The sequence below is a fragment of the Oncorhynchus mykiss genome, chromosome 16 (genome assembly GCF_057628025.1).
Source record: "Oncorhynchus mykiss isolate SJ-2025 chromosome 16, ASM5762802v1, whole genome shotgun sequence".
Taxonomy (NCBI): domain Eukaryota; kingdom Metazoa; phylum Chordata; class Actinopteri; order Salmoniformes; family Salmonidae; genus Oncorhynchus; species Oncorhynchus mykiss.
This window is the reverse complement of record NC_143037.1, coordinates 14,484,957-14,509,449: the sequence shown is the minus strand read 5'-3', so window position 1 is coordinate 14,509,449 and position 24,493 is coordinate 14,484,957. Positions and strand designations below refer to the sequence as shown.

Here is a 24,493-nt window from a genome sequence, read left to right as displayed (position 1 = left end):
GCATTGTAGTCTGCCTTACAAGGGTTTAAGAGCCTAAATGGAGTTTCATGTTTGGGGAAGATACATTTCAACATGAACATACACCTTTATAATAAAAGCATTACATGCTTAATCACACTTGTGGTCAATTTTGATAATGGTGTTTTCCCGCTAATGTAACATTTGCGCTTATAGCCTTATGCCATGTGCGCATTGCTGCATTTATAATGTGAAGAAATAGCCTAATAGTTTTATCAACATTTTAAGCTAAATGTTCTGATCTGTTGCATCAGCCACATTGTGTAACGTTTTTGGGGGATGCTTTGGGATCTATTGCATCCAACAACGGTCCCATATGGAAAATGTATTTCTTACACAGAATAGAATAGGTCAACTTTTGTACTATGTGGGATAGTAGATTGACATAGGCTAGTGCTTTTGTTGTTTGTTAGGCCTACTCATCTTGTTGGCTGATGAAAATGAAATGTGGACAGTTCTTCCAATATGCACCTCGGAATTGGATAAGGATGGACGCAGTTGCGTCTCTGTCTGTCTTCACTTGTAGCCTGTGAGAAAGACCTGATAATGTGATGGAGAGCACAGCATTCCAGGAGAAAGGCACAACGCAGTACTCTGGGCCAAGGGCACAATAACCACTAGCTGAAAAAGGCAATTTTTTTTTTTTAGGTTGCATTACAGCCACAAAGAGCATTATCAAGTGCTTGTCATATTGTGGTTGACAGACTGAGCAGCCTGCGCAAAAAAACTAATCTGAGATCATGCCTTTCAAGTGACTTTTTCCAAATCATCATTAGAGTCGCATCATGCAGCCTTACAATGTATTACAAATCAAAACATATAGCCCAACGTTTGTAGAACAACTAAAGGTCCATTAATAACTCTAAATTAAGCATATAGGAGTACATATTTATTTGTTAACCACTCAACACAGAATAGCCTCGTGTGCGCACTTCCTCAAATCTTTAGGAGAAAATACTTATATTTTATTCAGCTTTGTTCAATTGTATTCTTCAGACTATAAAACAATATAAAATAATGCCACGGAATTCTAAGAAAATCTTGTATGCTAAATGAACTAGTGTATCCCAAGGCCTTTGGGAAAGCCAGATCGGGACCTAACATGAGGTCAACTCAGAGTATGCTAATCTGTTCTTCTGAAATAGACTACATTTTCTTCATATCATGTTTCTTTAGACCTGTTTAAAATAAAACATGAATTTATTGTGAAGGTGTAGGCGATATTACATGGATTTATTGTGAAGGTGTAGGCGATATTACATGGATTTAATGTGAAGGTGTAGGCGATATTACATGGATTTATTGTGAAGGTGTAGGCGATATTACATGGATTTATTGTGAAGGTGTAGGCGATATTACATGGATTTATTGTGAAGGTGTAGGCGATATTACATGGATTTATTAGACTTTTTAAATGTAAATGTTCCAAAGGTCAGCATCAGTGTCTTGTAGGCTCTGTGTGGAATCCTTGGAGATTCTAAATGTGTTTAGGTTCATTAACGGTCAATTACCGTGAGACCGACATTTATTTGCTTGACAATCACCAGCTGACAAAATGTTGTGACCACCACAGCCCTAGTCTGTATAATACTCAACATCAATCCTTGTTCACACTTGTTCAGCCGATAACCACATAGTGGGCAGTGGGTCATCTATGCACTAGATTGTATAGCATTCAATGGAAAACGACACAATGAACCCAGCCTGTGTAACCAGCTCTGTGCTGTACTTGCGATTACGGTGTGTATTGTTACCTGTTTCATGGGCTTTACTTTTCCAAAGCATGGTTTCGTGAGATGAACATGCCATGGTGAGACTTTGTCTATGAAAAAAAATGGCAGTCATGCTGCTGCACATCATCTAAAAGAGCCCTCCAGAGCCCTCCTCTGCCAGTGAAATAGTTCCCACTCTGTTCTCAGTGTCTGTGTGAAAGCAGCCTAATTGTGCCTCGTGGTCAAATAAACCAAAGATTTGTGGGCTGTGGTGCCAGAATAGGGATAGCGACAGAGAGAGAGAGATATCGAGAGAGAGAGAGAGAGAGAGAGAGAGAGAGAGAGAGAGAGAGAGAGAGAGAGAGATATTGAAAGAGAGGGAGAGAGATATCTGGAGAGAGACTGACTCAGCAGGGCTCCCTCTCTAACAATACTGCAGTATTTTGTTTTTATTCTTACCAACCAAACAGGCACTGAGGAGAACAGTCACAGAACCCCATGCCCCCCCCCCTTGCATTTCCAGTATGCCGAAGATGCTTAGTAATCATGAGCTGTGAAGAGGCCATTCTGCGTTCTGTGGGAGTCGTGCCATCTCTCCAGCAACACTGCTGCCCCGACCGGACACTCTCTCTTCCCAGACTAAGTGGCAGATGAGGAGAAATCAAGCTAAATTAGGTGTCATTTCCCATTGAAGATTGTGTGTTTGTGGTCTTGATCATATTAGCTCAGGCTGTAACTCTGCAATGAGACGAGGTCTTGTCTGCAGTCTTTTTAACGCGTCAGAGAAAGCATCAACTCTTTCCAGCTCACTATTTCTAAAGCTTTTTAATCATCTGAGGTAAAAATGTTGACTGTCTTTAACAAGAGTGAACACAGTGTTATGACAAAGTTAATTTGGCATACCAGCATTTACCAACAGGCTCTAATGTCTTGCATGTTATTGTTATGAGAGATTCACAATAGCAGAATGCTCCCTGAAAGCACACATTTATAACGATGACTATTGTGACATTTTTGAGAATTAGGACATTTTAGAGAATGGGTACGAGTGTATATTTGTGTGCGTGTGTGCGTGTGTGTGTGTGTGTGTGTGTGTGTGTGTGTGTGTGTGTGTGTGTGTGTGTGTGTGTGTGCGTTGCTGCGTCTGTGAGTGCATGCATGTGTCCATATTCTGGTGAGTTTGGGAGTGCATCTGTGAGTGTGTAAAGGTTCCGCATAGACAAATCCCCTTTGTCATTAGCATTCAGTCAACCCAGGGCCTTTGGGAATCAGTGGAGCGGTAATGATGACTAAATATGGGCAAGGCGTTCACACCAAGGACACACTCATTATGGATGAGAATAGAAGCACAGGGCCCAACTCTTACACAGCCCCTTGCTAATATCAACACAGGGTCCTTGATGTCTAATCCAACCTGAACAACATGTTTATCTCCCTACACATTTTTCCCGACAGCAGCCACGAAACAGGGCTACGGAGCGACCATACATACCAATGCAGCAGTGTGCTTGGATGGATTTCCTGATGCCTTTTGTTTTCGGCGCATGATTCCCTGATACCTGTGCCTGCCTTTCATGGCAGGCGGTGTTTATCAGCTTACACGGTGCAGACTTGAAATGTGGAGAGCAACTTACTCCAGCAGCCCAGGAGATCAGCTATCTGCAGTATCATGACAGCTGCATCCTTACTCAGCCTGATATTTTGTTTTATTTCTTATTTTTTTATCGGGTGAGAATCACACCTCGTACACTAAGAGGAATGTAGCTAGCTTAATGGAAGGAGTTTTCAACCTACAGACATTCACTTACAACTGGCACTGATATTTTTGTTGTTGTTCTTGTTGTTGTTGCATCTAACCTTTTAACTTACTTTATAGGCCTGCCAATCAACTCCTTGTACTCCAACCACAGTATCCCCTCTAGCCACTAATGGTGTGAGCTATATTGTAGGTGTGAGACTATGAAGTACTTTACATGTTTGTGACACGGGAGTGTTCTATCACCCATTAATTTAATAGCAGGTTGTTTGTGCTGGTACACTCCGGCCCACAGACCAATGGTGCCTAACATCGTCCCCAGGCTAAAATTGGTGGTACGTAGGGCCTGGTTCAACTGTTCAACAAATTGGGACATGAAAAGGGTGTGGTTAATATTGAGGCGGAAGATGGAGCGAGCCTGCTACAGCTGTATAAGATTGGTCTTTAAAATATGCTGAACATCAGCAATCAAACTAAATGTTCTATCACAGTGACCATAGTATTTTTGGAGAGCCCATTTGACTCTGAGTTCGGCATTTAAAGTCTATATGTGAAAACAATTTCTTAGATGCAGACTTTTCAATTTCCCGAATTTACTTCCTTGTTTAGCCCATTACTTACGATGCTCTCCATTTGAAATCCACAAAGAGCGGTAGGTGCTAGATGGTGATGGACTGGGAGATCACCCAATACAAACTGGTGTCCCGTTCTGAGGGGCTGTGAAACCAGACGTCTCGACAGAGAGAGAGAGAGCCGGCTGGTGGGCGATAATAAATGGCGCCTAGCCAAGGTCACTTGTAATGACTTCTGCCTCCACATCTCCACACGTCTCACCCACACTCCTCTCGGTCTCTGCCTTTGTACTGACTGTCTGTAGCCCCTGGACACACTGCCTGGTGGGGGCAAAAAGTAGTAGTTGGTTTTCAACACCAGACACACACACACACACACACACACACACACACACGCGCACACACACACACACACACACACACACTGGTCTTCTCTGCAGGGGAAAAGGAAGCCTTGGTCGTCTACTCACTGTAGGGAAAGGGGATACTCACAGACACTCATAGCCTTTAAACATTGTCTGCTGCTTATTTTTTTGCACAAGTGTAGAGCAGGGAACTAGGGATTCTAAAATCTATGGTTTAACTCCAATCGTTTTTCTGCGTGAGCTGACAATCAGAAGTGAGGCAAGTGCGTTGTTCCGATGCATATGCAGCATGCTCTTTAGCAAATTAAGTGCTGTGTTTTGTTTAGGCTGCATCAATATGAAATCACACGCCAATAACTCGCTAAATTAAGCTCAGTCGAAAGTAAAGTATTTTCAGTGTTGCTCTGGACTGCAGTGCAGAAATCCAATATTATAAACATTTGTGTTGAACAAAAAAACGTGCTTAATGTGATGATAGCCAATACACAGGCGTGTTTTTTAAACCGGTTTTATTCATAATTCGAGTAATAACTGGAAAGATTCAACCTTCCACAAAATTCCTTCAAAATGTGAGCAGTGGGCTTGAAGTAATGAAATAGACCAATCTAATTGGGAATTCATTAAAAGCTCTCACCTCTTTGCCCTTGCATTGGCCTCCATTGTAATCAACAATGGAGCCCAGAGAGCGATATTAACAGAGAAAAAGCGCTGGCTCTATTCATTTCCAAATCAGCCTCTGTACTCAGCCCAGGGGAGAGCTTAGCTCTCATTGCACCTTGGACCCTGGACCACAAAAAAAATTATGCCTGAGCGTTTAAGATTCCGAGCGAAGCCACATGAAAAGGGGAAGTTGACTTAACAAATGTCACAAACTGCCAATGCACCTGCTTATTCTCTACAGCGCTCTGAAAAAAAATACAGGCCAAATTAAATTCAAATGTCAGCTGCTTTTATATCCTTTAATCAATATCTCAATGTCCGAGTCTGGGTCTGGGTGTCACAATGGTTCTGACTTCGGCTGGTCTTATTAAACCTTCCTCTATTCTTATTCAGACTTTGTCATCGTCACCACTCTTAGCAGACACCACAGACCTCAGTGAACAAAGCCTGACCTGTACTGTATCTACCAGCATACGTATTTCTAGAACCTGTAAGCAACGGCTACTTATTTTTGATGAAAATTGAGTTTGCACCAAAACTAAGAATACTGTTTGGTGACATTTTTTTAATATTTTTTTTTTTATATGAAGCCAATATATATTCTGGAAGCTTAAGAATAACGATTAGAGAACAGTCTGTGGTTTGGCTTCTGAAGGTAAAGGTCAATTCCACTCCCAAAAATATTTTGGTATTTGTTTCATTAATCCACTGTTGATACAGTCCCAAAATGTTCTGCATGACAGAAATCAAGATTTCAAGATATAGAACTTTCAAAATAGTGTCACAGAATGATATTTTTTGGTGTCTTCCTTGAACTGGCCTTCAAAATGATCTATGTTACTTGAATATTTATCATTACGGACATATTCCAGTCTCGCTATCTGACAGGAAGTCGTGGTCAGTGAATAGTGCTACTCCGTTTCAGAGTAGGCATGACAGGTTGAATGTACGTAGTATGTTCCTCTGAAAATATTCACGGAAGGGTCCAGCTCAATTTAGTTTTCTACAGGATTTGCATTAAAAAAAATCTATCAATCAAATCCATTTCTCTGTTTCAATCTATTTGGAATTGAATGGAGCCAAATGACGTTTGCAGTGAATACGAATACCCTGCTCAATAATGAATGCAAATTATTTTTTTCTCAGAGCCTAGAGATGAGCCTCAAAAATCCCATCTTACTGGCTGACATGAGATCCAATATTGTCAGAACTAATAATTACTGTATTATTCTATTGGACGGGCTGTTGGTGTGGGATGTAGTGATGGTGACAGCACTGTTTTTGCAGCTGAAAAGGTTACATTGACCACTAGACAATGGAATCATTTACTACCTTAGCTCCTGCAACAGGTTGCCCATTTAGTTTGAGCTAGCATACAAGGAAAAGGTCTCCATGGCCTAACCATGAAGCCAAATTATGTTCAAGATAGATGAAACTCCTGAAAACATCCCAGAACTCATACCTTTCTCTTACCCTACCTACCATGATGTACAATTTCAGAGGAAAGTAGGCAGCTGACTGTGCCGGGTACACATTGAGTCTCGGAGGGCATCAGGATTATTCAAGGTGATAACATGGATTGAACATACCCATAAAAGCCCCAGTAAAAAAACACAATGAAACGTCCTGTAATTTAAGCCAGGTATTAAAATGAGGAATGACACTGTTTGTTTGGCTGCTGCATATTCAGGGGGAAGTAAGGGGCATTAAAGTGTGATGCACTGTGCATATTGAGTTGGTGTGTTGGGACAAGGATGGGTTTGCTGTGCTGTGGGGAGAGAACGTCTTCTTTCGAAAGTAAACTACACGGAAAATACTATTTCACTGTCTAGTTTATCTGCACCAATTCAACTGTTTATTTTGTTGTCTTCACAAAAGGTCAATGTTGCCCCATTCCATGAAAAATTTAACAGTAAAACAATAACTATTATCGGCAGAATTCCATTTCCAGCAGAAACATCTACAGTATATCCATTGTCTAAGCCCTTGAAAATCACATGTCATTTAAAGCCATCATGAATGTGGTCATTTGAACTGCTGCCCTAAGATATTATGTTCAAATTGATTCCTGGAACCTTCTGGGTATACCCAAATGGGTTCGAATTCTTCGCACAGGGTCTATTAAGGGAACCAAGCTTTATCAGGCTCCAACACATTTTACCAATTTAAAAAGAGCACGTTATTAAAAGGGGATGCTGACATTCTACGCTGATTGAGATACGTCAGTCAAATGCTGCCGAGCTAATTTGTCCCAGAGCCTGGCCTGGCGCTCGGACCGGTTGAAAGGTAGTGTCTTTTTTTATCTCTGGACACATTACATTTTTAACAACGCTTTCTTTCGGAAAAAACAAATTAATTACATCTGCCATGGAGCCCAGTTAAATAATATTACCATATGTCCCAGCTGCTTGCCGTAGTTTTGAAGTAAAAAAAACCCCAGGCCTATTAGTTACATTGAGCTCTGTGGCACCATTGACGTTACTGTCCAGCCTACTTCAGGGTGGAAGCAAGAGTCGACAGAGGCTCGGCGTTGCTAACTATTTGACTTTTCTTGGACTTCTGAAGTCACAAGCTCAACTGGCATGTGAGTGGATAAACCAGTAACTTTAAGAAGATAGACATGGAGAGAGGAGAAAACAAACCCCACCAAGACATGAAGATGATGCCCCAGGCTCCACTCTCTAAAGAACAGCAGGTATAATAGAAACACTGTGTGCGCATACATACGTGTGGGTGTGTGTGGGTGGGTGTCTCTATAGACTCTCTCTAGACTTGGCATCACAAAATTGAGTTTTGCTTCAGTTAAGGCCTAGTGCTATCGTCTTGTTGCTGACGTGAGAGGCTTTGTCTCCTGGTTTCCTCTGACCTGGACGCCTCTTATCTGGCCAGGCAGACTGGACGAACCTCTTTTGAGAGAGAGAGAGTGCCCGGAGTTTCTGCTCAAAATGGTCATCAGATAGGGAGGACAGGTCCTCCAAGACAGATGGAGAGACAGCCCTACTCTATTCATGTCCATTTCGGACACAGTTAGTGCCAGTGAAGATAGATAGGCAGAGATAGGAACAGGATAGTTGGTGTGATTCTGAAGATTTCAATCATCACCTATGGGATCTATAATATACTTTTGAATAGATTGGCGTTTTGAGACACGCACAATGCCAGCATTGACTGTAACATTTCTAAAATGACCTGTGTCTATATTTACCCTGTGAGCTGTCCTATTTTCTCCTCTGTTCATTTGGAGTTTCTTTATAACCTCAATGTTTTCTTTAAGTCTGTCAACACTTCATGTCATCACCACTCTTTCAGGTCACACTTCTAAAGTGTTTGTGTCAAAAAATAGTGAAATGTATTCCCTATATTTCTAATAGGATAAACAGAATTTTGAAAGTCCTAACCAATTACAAAGGCAGACGATTACTGCACTTTGGGCTGAATACTTTAGCACTAAAGAGGTGGTTGGGTGTTTAAACAGCCTTTCTGAATCTCATACTTCCCATTTTACACATGCACTTAATATAACACTCTAATCACACACACCATTGTTGAGTGATTGGTGCAATGTGTCCTTTATATTACTTTTACCTAACATTTAACTTGGGTAGGTTGTCACGTACTGTACTGTACAGTTCAACTAAGGTGCGTGAACTGAGGAACTGTAGGAGATATTCCGCCAATGTAAAACAATTATTTTGATAATAACCCAACTCGTTTAGTCATTTAACACCCTCAGTTTGTCACATACAGTGCGGCACTTCTGTTCTCATTAACCATCATTTGGTTAATGAGAGAAAGAGTGCGGGAAGAGAGGTAATTGTGAATATCTTACTCAATAGCAAGACATGAAAGGGTAAAGGAATTCCCCACACCAGGATATGCACCCTGCCAGTAAACCAATGCTCTAGCATTTGCTGCCCAATAGTAATGCTGAAAATATGGCAGGCTCAGACCCCCTAGGTCTTTGGGCTTGATTGTGTTTTTAGAGATGAGGTGTACTTTTTATCCCCACACAAAAGGCAAGATGTTAGGATTTTTAAAAAGCTTTAGTTAAAAATCTAGGCAGATTCTGAAAGAGATACAGAAATCTTTTTAATAGCGTTAACACAGCCGATCATAGAGGCAGCACGCTGCATATCTCAATGTTGTGTTTCAGCTTCTCTATCATGTCAAGATAGTTCAATTTAGGGGATAACAAAACCCCAATATTAGATGTTTTCTTTTGTGATTCTAAAAGGTATATTCCTAAGGATGTTTTTGTTTAAGGTCACTTCATAGAGTGAGATGCGGCGATCAACCTTTCCCATGTTTAGCACGGCAATGACAGGATGGTTCCTGATACTAATAGCTAAGGGTTCCATAGCAATGGATTATACTGTAACAATGGGCTCAAGGGGCACCCTTGGCAGCAGGAACGTTGAAGTGAAAGGGGGGGGGGAAGCTAGGCCCAGCCAATCAGATTTAGTTTTTCCCTACAAAAGTGATTCATTACAGACAGAATTACTCCTCTGTTTCATTAGCTGTCTGGGTGGCTGGTCTCAGACGATCCCGCAGGAGAAGAAGCCTGATTTGGAGATCCTGGACTGGCGTGGTTACACTTGGTCTGCTGTTGTGAGGCCGGTCAGATGTACTGCCTAATTCTCAGAAACTATGTTGGAGGTGGCTTATGGTAGAGAAATTAATATTTAATTCTCTGGCAACAGCTCTGGTGGACATTCCTGCAGTCAGCATGCCAATTGCACGCTCCCTCAAAACTTGAGACGTCATTGGCATTGTGTTGTGTGATAAAACTGCACATTTTAGAGTGGCCTTTTGTTGTCCCCAGCACCTGCGTAAATGTCATGATTTTTAATCAACTTCTTGATGTGCCACACCTGTCAGGTGGATGGATTATCTTGGCAAATGAGACATGCTCACTAATAGGGATGTAAACAAATTTGTGCTCAAAATTAAAAAGAAATAAGCTTTTTGTGCATATGGAACATTTCTGGGATCTTTTATTTCAGCTCATGGAACATGGGACCAACACTTTACATGTTACATTTATTTTTTTGTTCAGTATAATTGTTTATTTTCTTTCACCTTTATTTTACCAGGTAGGCCAGTTGAGAACAAGTTCTCATTTACAACTGCGACCTGGCTTAATTAGTGAGAACTGAAGCCGTCAGGCAAGTATACAGCATTTCAACCCAAAAGGCAGGTAGCCTAGCGGTTAAAAGTATTTGGCTAGTAATGGAAAGTTCACTGGTTCAAATCCCTGAGCCAACTAGGTAAAAACAAATCTGGCTGTGCCCCCTTGAGCAAGGCACTTAACCCTAATTGTTCCTGTAAGTCACTGTGGATAAGAGTGTCTGCTAAATTATTTAAATGTGAATCTCTTCCCTAAACCAAACTCCTTCATTACTGTCAGAATTCCATTCCACTTCATTATTTGTTATTCTTATCTCTTACTTTCTTGGGGGGGTATTTTTTTTAAACTGCATTGTTGGTTAAGGGCTTGTAAGTAAGCATTTCACTGTAAGGTCCTGTTGTATTCCGGGCATGTGACAAATACAATTTGATTTGATTTGATTTGAAAGGTTTCAAGCTATAATGCACATTTTGGAATCTTTTTCATGTTAGTCAACTGATGAAAATCATGTATTCCAAACATTGGAAAAGGAAAATCGGCCCGGGTTGAAACCAGTTTGATCATGATTAATTATTGTCAAAATGCAGTTATTTAGTATTTGAATAAACACTGTGAGATCGCATCCGATGAGGGCTGTAGCACAGACGATAGGAAGTTTCTGTTTCTGTTTCATCTTTATCTTTCTTCAATCTTATGGAGATATTGGTTGATTGTAAAGACTCTAAGAGTCTGAGAGTTGCAATAGAATGTTTAAACATCCTCAACATACGGGGAGTAACCGTTTCTGAATGTGCTTTGTGAAAGTCTGTACCAAAGCAGTCAGGGCCAGCCGCTTTCCGGTTAGGGAAGGAGCATACTACAGAGGCAACTTCTTCTAAAGCATTTCATTCCTTTTGAGCGGACTCATCGTTTAGGTAGGGAAAGAGGATGGAGGAAATCAGAAATTTGTTCAGCAGCTACAGTGGTCCTTGGTGTGTTAACGTCTTCTTGATAAAACTTTGTGAACATTCATTAATTTTGTTTGGGTCCGTAGTAACAGTTCCTGTGCTAGATTTAATGTTATGAATCGCTCCATTAGCCTGTATCTCTCTAACACCAACACACACACAACAATCTCTCAGCTGGCGCTCCAGTAGTTTATCCGGCTTGTCACCAAACTCAAAATGTTTTTGTTTAATATGTAATAGCATTGTGTTTACATCGTTATAAAGAATATTATTGTATTCATACTTGAGTTTCATTGTCATTCAACTTGGAAGATAAAGAATCCTCCATATAATCTCTCTCAAGCACCCGGGAGCTGTGCCTCGATATCTAATGATCTTCTCTGCCTAAGTATTTTCATGGTAGGCCCATATGATATTATTCCCATGCATAACACACAGCCTTAAAGGCCTCCCACAAAGTGGATTCGGATGCATCAGCGGTATCATTCTGGGACATATAGTCCGTAATTAAATTGCCTGTTTGTTGGCGAAATTGTTCATCATTGACTAATGTTGGATTAAATCGCCAGTTGAATTGAGGCTTTGATTTAGCAAAGTCAATTCTTTCGTATTTTTTTAAGCACATGTGAGAATAAAAAGTAATCCTTATCCGTTAAATGGGGAAAATTCCAAATATCAACAAATTAATGTATCTACTTTAATTGTTCAATGGAGTTCATTGGAGTGGAAAGCCTATCCATGTAAGGATCCAATACGCAGTTCAAATCAACACTTAGAATTAAATGTGTGGTCGATGAGTCTGGTAAGAGATTGAAAACATTCATCTAAACTCGGTGCACAAAGATAATAAACGTTACGTGTGATGATATAATATGGCCTATGACATAGCTGCCATTAGGGTCGCATAGAGTTTAAATTCACTACATGACCAAGAGTATGTGGACACCTGCTCGTCAAACATCTCATTCCAAAATCAAGGGCATTAATATGGAGTTGGTCCCCCTTTGCTACTATAACAGCCTCCACACTTCTCGGAAGGCTTACCACTAGATTTTGGAACATTTCTGCGTGGACTTCCTTCCTTTCAACCACTAAACCATTAGTGAGGTCGGGCACGGATGTTCGGCATTCCAATTCATCCAAGAGGTGTTGAAAAAATTCTCAGCAATCAACACACAATACCGTAAATGACAAAGCACAAACAGTTTTTTATACATTTTTGCAAATCTATTAAAAATAAACTTGGTTGAAGCACCTTTGGCAGCAAGTCTTCTTGGGTATGACGCTACAAGCTTTGTACACCTGTTTTTTGGGGAGTTTCTCCCATTCTTTGCAGATCCTCTCAAGCTCTGTTGGGTTGGATGGGGAGCGTCACTGCACAGCTATTTTCAGGTCTCTCTAGAGATGTTCGATTGGGCTCAAGTCCGGGCTCTGGTAGGGCCACTCAAGGACATTCAGAGACTTGTCCCGAAGCCACTCCTGCGTTGTTTTGGCTGTGTGCTTAGGGTCATTGCACCAGTCTGAGGCCCTGAGTGCTCTAAAAAAGGTTTTCATCAAGGATCTCTAGGAAGGGTCTTGGTGGTTCCAAACTCCTTCCATTTAAGATTGATGGAGGCCACTGTGTTCTTGGGGACATTCAATGCTGCCAAAATGTTTTGGTACCCTTCCCCAGATCTTTTCCTCTACATAATCTTGTCTCGAAGCTCTATGGATAATTCCTTATACCTCATGGCTTGGTTTTTGCTCTGATATGCACTGTCAACTTCAGGACCTTATATAGACATGTGTGTGCTTTTCCAAATCATGTCCAATCAATTGAATTTACCACAGGTGGACTCCAATCAAGTTGTGGAAACATCTCAAGTATGATAAATGGAAAGAAGATGTACCTGAGCTCAATTTCAAGTCTCATAGCAAATGGTCTGAATACTTATGTAAATAAGGTATTTGATTATATATTTATTTATTATAAATTTGCAAAGATTTTCTGAAGATGCACTGTATACACGTCAGCAACGGCTGTGGCTGAAATAGCCGAATCCACTAATATGAAGGGGTCCACATCCTTGTATATATAGTGTATGTTTGAATGGGACAGTTTTTCTAAATATTAAGGCTACACCTCTAGCCTTGAATTAAAAAGTTGCTTGATAATCCTGTGATAGCCAACTACAAATGAATAAGAGATAAGAGTTCAAATGGGAAAAAATCTTGCCTCTTTTCAAATTTGTTCTCAAACCTTGTACGTTCCAAGAGAAAAGAGTAATGTTGCCACCCGGCGGTGAAGTGATGGAGTTACCAGTAGCTATGATACACAATGATTTTCCCTTTGGATACAGTGACATAATATCAGCAGCGCTGGTGCAATATGAAAAGAGCGAAGAACAAATGAAAAACACATTCACCCCCCCTTCCCCCATCCACTTTACCAAATTAAGTACAATACAAATCCCCCATAAACACTGTGGAACTGCTGGAATCTACAAGGAGATGTAGCCTAACTAACCAATTTGTAATTTAAAAAATATTAGCGTACCTTCAGGTGGCCCGACTAGATCCACCCTCGTTTCCATAACGAATGCTCTTAATCAATAGGTTAAAATCAAAACAGGGAAACTGGCCAGGCGCAGTCCTATGAGTTGGTGTGTGGGACTATGACAGCAATGTCAAATCCAAAAACGGCGGGGTAATCAGGAATATCTCTGTCGAAGTACAACAGCTACTCAGGGCAGTATTATGGTCCTATGAATTGGTGTCTGTACCAATAATCCTTTCAATACAAGCCCTGGCATCCTGTGGATTCTCAAACATCTTCTCTACCCGTAACATGGGTAAAACTCAGCCTTGTTGGGAAAAGGAGTCTGACTACCGTGTCTTTCAGTTTCTTCCTTGCTCCATCAAAGCTCTGGCGTTACTTTGTTACCTCGACAGTGTAGTCTGGGTAAATCTGAGCCCAGTTGAAGGACAGGGGGAATTACTGGCGGGATTGCTGGCAGGACAGGCACAGAATATTTTAGTTTACAGGGTCCTGGACGATTTTGGCAATCATGACGCGGGGCAGTGTAGTTAAGAGCCTTCCGATGAGGTGCACTCGTTCCACTTTTAGGCGTTGGGGGAAATGTTCATTCCCCAACAGTTTTGCTATGAGTTCTGCCACGAACTGTGTCGATTAGCCTTTCTAAATATTTTCTTCCAAGCCTGTGATTTTAATATTTGAACTCCTTGAGGTCAATTATCTTGAGTTTCATAGCTTTGTTTACTGTTAGTAGCTCTTCTCTTCAAGGGTGGTGAGGTATGTGGCAGGGTCTACAGTCAATCACGGACTACAAAAAGAAAACCAGCCCAATCGCGGACCACGATTTCTTGCTCCCAGACAAACTGAACAACTTCTTTGCTCGCTTTGAGGACACGGCCCTCTACCAAAACCTGCGGGCTCTCCTGCGGTCTGTGCATATTTGTAAACAACAGCTGGTGCACAAAATCTCAGGAAATCTCTATATTTTGCTTGCCTGAAGTTGAGTATATTGTGATAAACAGCAGGCCACACTACTTGCCTAGAGAGTTCTCAGCTATACTTTTCGTGGCTGTTTATTTACCACCACAGACAGATGCTGACACTAAGACCGCACTCAGTCAGCTGTATAAGGAAATAAGCAAACAGGAAACCACTTACAAAGAGGTGGCACTCCTAGTGGCCGGAGACTTTAATGTAGGGAAACTTAAATCAGTTCTACCAAATCTCTATCAACATGTTAAATGTGCAACCAGAGGAAAAACAATTCTAGATCACCTGTACTCCACACACAGAGACGAGTACAAAGCTCTCCCTCGCCCTCCATTTAGTAAATCCGACTACAACTCTATCCTCCTGATTCCTGCTTACAAGCAACAATTTAAGTAGGAAGCACCAGTGACTCGGTCAAAAAAAATGGTTAGATGAGGCAGATGCTAAACTACAGGACTGCTTTGCTATCACACACTGGAACATGTTCCGGGATTCTTCCGATGACATTGAGGAATACACCACATCAGTCACTGGCTTGATTGATAAATAAGTGCATTGAGGACGTCGTCCCCACAGTGACTGTACGCACATACCTCAACCAGAAGCCATGGATGAAGTAAGCATTTCACTGTAAAGTTTACACCTGTTGTATTTGGCGCAACGTGACAAATAAACTTTGATTTGATTTGATTAGACCCACTCCAATTTGCTTACTGCCCCAATAGGTCCGCAGATGAGGCAATCGCAATCACACTGCACACTGCACACTGCCCTAACCAATCTGGACACGAGGAATATCTATGTAAAAATGCTGTTCATCGACTACAGCTCAGCATTTAACACCATGGTACCTTCCAAACTCGTCATTAAACTCGAGACCCTGGGTCTCGACCCTGCCCTGTGCAACTGGGTCCTGGACTTCCTGATGGGCCGCCCCCAGGTGGTGAAGGTAGGAAACAACTTATCCACCCCGCTGATCCTCAACACTGGGGCCCCACAAAGGTGCTATCTCAGCCCTCTCCTGTACTCCCTGTTCACCCATGACTGCGTGACCATGCACGCCTTCAACTCAATCATCAAGTTTGCAAACAACACTACAGTGGTAGGCTTGATTACCAACAACGACGAGACGGCCTACAGGGAGGAGGTGAGAGCCCTCGGAGTGTGGTGGCAGGAAAATAACCCTACACTCAATGCCAACAAAACAAAGGAGATGATCGTGGACTTCAAGAAACAGCAGAGGGAGCAGCCCCTATCCATATCGACGGGACAGCAGTGGAGAAGGTGGAAAGTTTTAAGTTCCTTGGCGTACACGTCACGGAAAAACTGAAATGGTCCACCCACACCACAGCGTGGTGAAGAAGGTGCAGCAGTGCCTCTTCAACTTCAGGAGTCACCAAAAACACTCACAAACATTTACAATGCACAATCGAGAGCATCCTGTCGGGCTGTATCACCGCCTGGTACGGCAACTGCTCCGCCCACAACCGTAAGACTCTCCAGAGGGTAGTGAGGTCTGCACAATGCATCACCGGGGGCAAACTACCTGCCCTCCAGGACACCTACACCACCCGATGTCACAGGAAGGTCAAAAAGATCATCAAGGACAACAACCACCCGAGCCTCTGCCTGTTCACCCCGCTATCATCCAGAAGGTGAGGTCAGTACAGGTGCATCAGAGCTGTGACCGAGAGACTGAAAAACAGCTTCTATGTCAAGGCCATCAGACTGTTAAACAACCATCACAAACATTGAGTTGCTGCTGCCAACATGCTGACTCAAATCTCTAGCCACTTTAATAATTAATAATTGGATGTAATAAATGTATCACTAGCCACTTTAAACATTGCCACTTTATATAATGTTTACATACCCTACATTACTCATCTCATATGTATATACTGCACTCTATACCATCTACTGCATCTTGCCTATGCCGTTCAGCCATCGCTCCTCCATATATTTTTATGTACATATTCTTATTCATTCCTTTACACTTATGTGTGTATAAGGTAGTTGTTGTGAAAATGTTAGATTACTTGTTAGATCGCATGGTCGGAACTAGAAGCACACGCATTTCGCTACACTCGCATTAACATCTGCTAACCATGTGTATGTGACAAATTAAATTTGATTTGATTTGATGCAGGTCTCATGGTCACCTGCTTCATTCCAGGTCAATAATTCATGTTGTGTGGTCAGCCAGGGAGGTTTGGACTGATTGTACGAATGAGTCCAGATTTTAAAATGGAGTTTTCATATCCTCCACCATTTTCTTGATAGCTGCCGGAATGTCAGCCGGCAGAAGGCTCCGAGTCAGGGTTAGCCATGCTAGCCATTTCAGCTAGGCTAACGTTAGCATTGCCATTGTCATGTTAGCATCGCCATCATCATGTTGTCCTGTGATGAGTTCAGACTCAACAGCAGGGACTTTGTAGTCTTCCTAGCCGGTTTGTTTTGGATTATTTCATATCCCCTTGACCATGTTAATTGTCGAGTTTCTCATTTTTTGCAGTTTGGAGGAGCAGAAGTTGAATATAAATCAAATTTAAGCGAGGGTGAGGAGGAGGTAGTCAGAAAGGCCTCTATCCATGCAGTGCACAGTAGCATGCGGTGCTCATCTCTTTGATCTCGATGTGCAGGTGTTACTGTCTCATTAAACTTTTATGTTGTTTGTAAGGCATCGAGGAACATTGGCGATGGGAAATAGCTTTTCTGTGATTATCACACCAAGGCTTCTTGTATTGTGAGTATTCAAATGGCCATTCACTCTCACAACAATCTGCACGCTTTTCTGCCTGGATGGCAAGTGTTCCGTGAAGGAGATGTGAATACAGGAGTCAACAAGTGATGTAATCCGAGCATTGCATTTCACACAAAATGCTGCTCTGACCTTCTAGGTTCTCAGAATCCCAAAATGGAATTTAAAAAAAGCCTTGCTGTGGTCATGCATGAAAGGGAAAAACAGGGCATTGAATTGACACGTACAGCTGAGAAGGGGTCAGCCATCCGCTTTGTTTTGCTCAATGGGATATTGATTTTCCTGACCTACAGTATATGTAATGAAGTATTGTCTTGTTTTGAGAAATAATCAGTTTTTTCTTTATTCTTATTAACCCTCATCTAAGAAGATTGATAGTGACATTGGGGTGATGCAGCAACAACCACAATTTAAACTTCAAATCATATAGATCAAACAATGTCTTGATCATATGGTAATTGATGGTCCTTTGTCAATACATTGTTGTGAGATTCCTCCCCTTCCTACCTTTAACAATGAAATATAGTCTCTTTGACCCTTTCTGGGCAGTTCTATTACTTTGGTTAGGTGGGAGGTTCTGAGGCAGGGCCATCACCAGAGTTTCATAACAGTCCTGAAGACCATGGGCTGAAGGGTTTGTCGGTCCAAGAAAAAAATACATTTTCTAAAATGTCTTTATACCACACAAATGATAAAAATGACAAGCTACTCGTTTACTCGACAAGCTCGACGTTTACATACTGAGATCAATAAAACAAACATCCCATGTCTTAAATGCAACCATTAGCATAGGCCAATGAAAAGAGTGGATACATAGATTTTAGGCCTACAGCACGAGTAGGAAATTATAGTCCACCAACTTTCCAGTAGTACTCACCTATTCAAACAGATTTTTCCCACAATTGTATTGCAAAATATACATTGCAAAATACCTTCTAGCTGCTGCCTGCTGTTCATTGACAGCCACAACTCAACAATCAGCTGTTTTATATTTGCTGCACTGGCTGCCTAATTGCGGGATTCCCGACTGTAAACGAACTAGGCCTATGCGCTCAGGATGTGACAAAACACAATCTACAGCAATGCTTTTTGAAGCTATTGATCCTCTGTGGCTAAATTATGCTCTCCCGAAGGCCAAATAAATTAATCAATACTTCTTATTATTAATTCAATTGATTTCGGTCAATAACCGCATATGAGGTTATTGTGTAGCTAGGCCTACTTTTACAATAATATTTAAAATAGTCTATTTATCAGGAATCAAGTTAAGACCCAGATGAAGACACGTCAAATTGACAATGGTTTAATATTCCAACAGGGACAGGCTATGGACCGGTCAAGGCAGGTAGGGGTCAGGAAACCAGAGGTGGGGCAACAGTACCGGACGTCAGGTAGGCAGAGGTCAAACAATCCAGAGGTGGGAAAAGGTACAGGTCGGCAGGCAGGCTCAGGGTCAGGGGCAGGCAGAGTGGTCAGGAAGGCGAAAAAAAGAGTGACTGGGAAAAACAGGAGCTGAGAACAAAAATGCTGGTTGGCTTGACAAAACAAGACAAACCGACAACAGACAAACAGAGATTACGGGAAAAATACACAAGTGATAATGGGGAAGAGTGGGGTGGAGACAATCACAAAGACAGGTGAAACAGATGAGGGTGTGACACATCAGCAAGTAGCCTAGCCTACAATTACAATAATAAATTCAGTAAATCAATGAAGCCAATAGTGGGTTCAGCTACAGTACATTGTTATTGAAACGATGTACGCATTATGAAATTTTGAAACAATAAAAACATATGTCAAATTACTCTGAAAAAAGTGGGTTTTCAAAGTAGCAAAAAATAAATAAAAGAGCAATTACAATTCCCTAAAATGCTTTTTTATGCTCATTGAACTGTCAGTTATGCCTTTATATTAGTTATATTCAAGAATAAAGCCAATAATTATTTTTTTATTGTGATTCATATGAACATACCCTAGTAAAATCGGACATTGATTGATTTATCAAGATTAGTTCCCATTCCTGACTCAAAGCAACGCAATGACGCTGTCCCAATCAAAGCCGTGCTGGAAGTATCAGTTGCCCACACATGGTGATTGCTTAAAAATAAAATGTGGGTAGCCTACCAGAACATCATTTAAAAAAAGTATTATTAAGCCATCATTTCTGAATGAATGTTGGTACCGACATGAAGCCTATTGTATAACATGATTTTAGAATAGACACCGGTGCTGTACTGCACAGATGTAGCTCTGCGTTGTGTGTGATTGATTGAGACTATAGACGTGGACTTCGGAGATCAGTTTGTAATGAATCAGAGTTCAGAGAAAAGACGAAACATTTGTACAGAACAAGAATGTTCTGCCAATAGTCCCCTCTTTCAACAACATAGATGCAGAATGCAAAGGACTGGGATCAGTCGAGGAGATAGCCATCGTTCGCACATGCAATACCTTAGCTGGCTAGTAACCACATGTTGAATTCAGAATGGTTATATCATCCTAAAATGTACAATTACAATTGCATATTGACATTACCAATTACGGGATCCCCCCCCCCCCCCCAGCTAACATAGACTACTGTGATTAGCATGAAGTTGTAAGTAACAACAAAAAAAAAAATCCAGGATATTAAAATATCTGATATGGGCAGAAAGCTTAAATTCTTGTTAATCTAACTGCACTGTCCAATTTAAAGTAGCTATTACAGTGAAAGAATACCATGCTATTGTTTGAGGAGAGTGCACAATTATGAACTTGAAAATGTATTAATAAACCAATTAGGCACATTTGGGCAGTCTTGATACAACACTTTGAACAGATATACAATGGTTCATTGGATCAGTCTAAAACGTTGCACATACACGGCCATCTAGTGGCCAAAATCTAAATTGCGCCTCGGCTGGAATAATACAATATGGCATTTCTCTTGAATTTAAAAGATGGTACAAAAAAAACGGAATGTTTTTTCTTTTGTATTATCTTTTACCTGATCTAATGTGTTATATTCTCCTACATTTATTTCACATTTCCACAAACTTCAAAGTGTGTTCTTTCAAATGGTATCAAGAATATGCATATCCTTACTTCAGGTCCTGAGCTACAGGCAGTTAAATTTGGGTATGTTATTTTAGGCGAAAATTGAAAAAAAGGGTCAGATCCTTAAGACAGAAAGTTTGTCTACCTCATAGTGCATCAGAATTATATGAGCAGGAGCACACAGGGCAAAATGCAAGTACAAGCTCCCCTATTCCTAGGATGCATAATATATGAACCTGGTGAAATTCATGACATATTTTAACAACTGTTAGAGTAGTACATCATCCAAATTACATGATTGCCTACACATACTGTACTGTAAGTGGCCAAAGGAAAACGCTATATTTTTAAAATCCTAAAACACCAAATTAGGCCAACCTTATTATAAATTAGGCCATCATCACTGTCAACCGTGAATTCTTCACGTTTTACCGGTGAAACGTCCATGCTGCATGCATGCAAACCATTTGATCTCAATCAGTATTTAGACCTTATTGAACGATGTCAGAGTGGCTAAACGGCCAAACTATTCACATTTCAGAGCAGATGGAGTTAAACACTTCAGCACAATCGTCGTAAGAAATGACCTGGTGTTTTTTGGTATAACAGTAGCCTGACATTATCATGCTATTATATTGGGTTTGTTGTGTACAATACTAATTAATCATTAAGTGATCTTGCAAGACATGGCACCATTCTGAGAAGTGGCAGACCACGCTCAGCACTACACACCTGATTATAACGTTTGGATAACTTCGGGAGATTCATGTAACCACAGCTCTATGAACTAAGTGCCGCATTCAGTTGACAGTTGACTACAAGCGCAAACGATTCGGGGCTGACCCAAAATCATTCGGGGAGAAAGCTCCGAAAGCCAGTTCCTGGTGACGTCCATGTCTGAGGTACTGTGAAGTCAATAAGCGTCTCCATCCTTCTGCTGTTGGAGTTTCTGGAAGAAAAAGAGGACAGAGAGGAGAAATGAATGTGCCCTTGATGTGAGGCCTCCATGCAAGTCTTCTTATTCCCCCGACAGCCCTCTTCTGCCGGGGCCTGAAGTTCACCTTCACCCTCTCTCTGCTCTGAGAGACACACTGTTGCCCTTGGAGAGACTGGCTGTGTCTGTGTGTTCTCAAAGACACTTGACAGGTCTGAGAATTTTTAACTCTAGCCTGGTCCTGTTCTGTATGTGTATATGTAGCCAACCATCACTAAGGATTCTAACCTGGTTGTATTCTGTATGTGTCGTAGCCAACTATCATTGAGGATTCTAACCTGGTTGTATTCTGTATGTGCTGTAGCCAATTATCATTGTTATCCATTACATATTTGTTTGGCATGTCAATGAACGAATGCAAAGAGACACAAATAGACTGGACCACCAGGCTAGGAGAATTCAGATTGTTCCATGAGGCATCCAAAAGCCCTCTAGCATAGGAATACTTTATGTTTGTTTCATGGTTATATCATTGAACTAAAACCAGACGTTTATAAGTCAATGAATGAAGCGTCTGCTTTGAACCTAATTCGTGTTCTTCTTGAATGTATTAATGTGGTTCAAGTGAGTGGGATTAATAGTGAGAGACAATGCTGTTGATGTTAAATGACCCAAATCCACTCAACAGATGGTTCCAGAGACTCTGACGGTGGGCTTAGAGACCAACCAGATTCAAATTATTACTGCATCATTTCAATTAGAGAACACAGTAAACAACAGGATGCTACTTTACATAGTGCACTAAATTTAGGCAGAGGCAGAGGTCTTTGGGCAAAAGTAGTGCGCTACGTAGGAACACGCGTCATCAGTCTGAATTTCCCCCAAACCAACCTCCTGTTTTACTGGTGAGAAATGGCAGTGTCCCTGAGATGTCTATGGGTGATGGATGGGGGCCTGTCTTAATGTCTCCTCCAACCGTTAATAGATCGTTACTTCTTACCAATGACGCTCCCATCCACCGGTGGCTGTCCCAGCATAGTGTTGCAGCTTGTGTCATCTGTAAAATACTCATCAAAGCTGAGGCTTAATGCCGCACACAATCCGCCTGTAACATTTCGCTAATGAACCAAAGAAAGATTGGCGAATTGATGGGAGACGCACAGAGGTGCAAAAATGAACACACACACACACACACACACACACACACACACATTTGAGCTGTTGATTAGAATTCCAACCCATTGGTGCCCCTTCTTAAGTGAACTGGCACTAAAATGAGATGAAGCTGATCGTCTACATACAGTGAAGGCCCAAGGGCCCACTGAAGTCGGAGTAGGGCATTGAATGATTGAATATAGAACAGTATGCAAACTTTAGATTGGTGGGATACAGGGTCATCTTATTTCTTGAATAAGCAATATGGGAGATTGCAGACACCTGAGATTTCAGGTTGCGTTTCCTTAGGGATGTCGTTTCACTCTCTGCTCTGTTCTGGGACCCAATTGATGTAGAGCAGATGAAACCCACTCACCATAATCCGGTGAAGCATGTGTTCAATTTACAGCAGTCTGGTGTAGCCCTCTTCTGTGACTCCGGTGATATCTTCCTGGATGTCACATTAACTAGTCTATTGAATCATGTTCATTTCCTGGCCTGATTTATTGTCCCTGAGCACGGAGGACGAAAATGGAAAATGACATTTGGATATATGCCCTTAGCCCTCAAGACGATTCTCTTTCCTGTGCGCTACCGTTCTCCCCGTTCTCCATAGCATTTCTTGTGGTCTACTATTTTGTGCATCTACCATCCAGTTGCATTCATATCAATAATATTGAATTTGAATGACAGCAAATCAATGCTCAGAAACAGCTTTGCTGTAGTTCAATTTGTTTTGAGGAAGGACATAACCCGCACACAGACTGGTGGTGGTGTGAAAGACGGTTACTTTATAAATACAACTTGTTTTGTCGCGCACTTCAGCGATTTTCCGGGGAAAACTCATGAGCAATTAGAACTCCTCCAAAAGGACATTAGTGGTTTGTCTGGAGTCTGGACAATTGATTCCACACTAATAATACACTAATAATAGGTGTCTATTGAACTATTTAGGGGCCAGATCCTGAAGCTACGATATTGACCAGTGTGTGTGTGTGTGTGTGTGTGTGTGTGTGTGTGTGTGTGTGTGTGTGTGTGTGTGTGTGTGTGTGAGTGAAAGCCTGTCTATAGGAGGATCAGAGGGCACATAGACAGTGAGCAGAGGTCCTATTGATGAAGACCTACCACCAATGCAGAGCTTTTAATTCAGTGTAACAGGAATTAAAACTCAATTGACCTTGAGTAATAGCCAGCCACACAATGAGCCGTCCCTTTGTCTTGTGTCAGCGATTCATTCGATGAATCCTCCTCCTCTCCCCACCCTGTTCCCACTCACACCTTTTATTTTGCTTTCTTTCGCTCGCTATTTTGCCCCAACCATGTATCGATCCCAGCAGGTTTTACAGAGGCACTTTTAATTTCATTTTCATTTGACTCCATTTGAGTGGCTTTAAAACAGTGACACTGCCAAGGAAATCCAATTGGCGGATCCATTACGTTGGCTGATGTGGCGGTAAGGGGACTGGGCCGGGGGGTGTTCGTCCTGGGATGTGTCGGTCACCAGGGAAACAAGGGAAAGGAACAGGAGCGATTTTCCCTTAAATACATTATTTTAAAGACATAGGAAGTGAAGCAGATCAATCATGCTTTGGGTCTGTGAAGAGTGCTGCGCTCTAATTACTTCCTCATTAGCAGTATTTGTTGAAAAGCCAAAGCGTTGCTATTATACTCTGTAGATTCACCCAGTCCAAGCCTAGGGTTCGGTCCACAATGGCACCCTATATAGTGCGCTTCTTTTGACCAAGTCCCATAGGGCGCTGGTGAAAAGTAGTGCACTAAAGTATGTAGGGAATAGGGTGCCATTTTAGATGCAGCCCTTGTCTCTGGAGGTCCTACTCAAACTGTGGCGGATAACATAACATAAGCCCTTTGCAGTGGGAGAGTGTTAGTGTGAGAGTGACTTTTCTCCTTTGTCGCGGACTGGCGGTGCAGTGCACGGACGGG

The 24,493-nt window shown here is 41.6% G+C and overlaps 1 protein-coding gene across 2 annotated transcripts in view; it reads left to right on the top strand.

Moving 5' to 3' along the window:
* Nucleotides 1-24,493, top strand: part of grid1b (glutamate ionotropic receptor delta type subunit 1b) — a 392,400-nt gene that overhangs the window by 163,337 nt on the left and 204,570 nt on the right. The window lies entirely within an intron of this gene.